General features: G+C 30.6%; 1 long non-coding RNA gene across 1 annotated transcript in view; it reads left to right on the top strand.

Moving 5' to 3' along the window:
* Positions 1-53: 53 nt before the first annotated feature.
* LOC107299420 overlaps positions 54-1,186 on the top strand; it is an 8,256-nt gene continuing 7,123 nt past the window's right edge. Inside the window, exon 1 of the long non-coding RNA XR_001549176.1 lies at positions 54-115. This is a non-coding gene — a long non-coding RNA (uncharacterized LOC107299420). The remainder of the gene's footprint in view (positions 116-1,186) is intronic.

The following is a 1,186-nucleotide window of genomic DNA, read 5'->3' as shown; positions in this document are numbered from 1 at the left end:
AAATTTCAGAGTATATTGAGAATAAATCACCTTGGCTTTTGTTTCAAATTTGCAGGTACCAAGACGTGGATGACTATATCAAAGTGAATCATACCTCTAAATGGGAAGAGAAGCGGTAAGTCTTCAAGTGAAATCAGCACTGAGATTGTATTTTGAAAAGAGTATTATTTTAATTTTCCCTTGTCATTGTCACTCCACCTGGTCAAAAAAACTATGTGAATCTACCATTGATAAGGAGGCAATCCTTTATGTTTCCTTGTTGAATTTTTTTAAAATAATATTTTATTAATTTTCCAATTTTACATTTAAGTATTTAAAAAGCAACGTGGTGGTTGGGTTAATCAATAGTTCGATAACATATAAAAATCTTTAGTACAAATCTCAAGATATGACATCAAATATTTCCTCTCTTTTTCCTTTAACATCTACTGTCTCGTATTTAAGCTAATACAGTTCTTATTGTATCAACTCAGTAAAAACATCGTTATTACATTTATCAATAAATTTTTAGCTTATACATATCTTAATTACTTTTTACGTTCAATCTTCATAAACAATCCATATCCTGTTATTAATTTTTCCCCAGTTTTTAGTTTCCCATCAATATTCCAATTTAACATTTGATATTTATAATTTTCAGGCTTTAGGTAACCAAAATTTCCCTTATCTCAATTCATAACAGAATCTAATATTCAAAATACACATTTTATCTATTTAAATATAGTCTATTTCCTAAAAGTTATCTATTTCCCACCATATTAAATCATCTGCTTAATAATACAATATCTCCTTTAATAAATCAAAACCATTATGTATATTGCCTGGATTAGTCAATAAATCAAAAATATTCATAATATATTTTTTTCTTTTAGGTCTAAGTTTTAAATGTTAAACAGATAAAATCCTTATTTTCAACTAATTTCCAAATATTTTAAATCTAATGACCAAAATTTCCCTTATCTCAACTTCTCCCTTTAACCCTCTAATTCAGTGGTTCTCAACCTTTTTAATGCCGTGACCCCATAATACAGTTCCCCATGTTGTGGTGACCCCAGGTGCCAGGGGCGTGGCCAAGTGGGTGTGGCTGCCAAGTGGGTGTGGCCACCAAGTGGGCGTGGCCACCATGTTGTGGTGACCTCCAACCATAAAATTATTTTCATTGCTATTTCATAACTGTAATTTTGCT

This window comes from Protobothrops mucrosquamatus, unplaced genomic scaffold, assembly GCF_001527695.2.
Source record: "Protobothrops mucrosquamatus isolate PMUCROS unplaced genomic scaffold, P.Mucros_1.0 scaffold4893, whole genome shotgun sequence".
NCBI lineage: Eukaryota > Metazoa > Chordata > Lepidosauria > Squamata > Viperidae > Protobothrops > Protobothrops mucrosquamatus.
The sequence above is the reverse complement of the archived record's forward strand: the minus strand, read 5'-3'. Positions and strand labels throughout refer to the sequence as shown.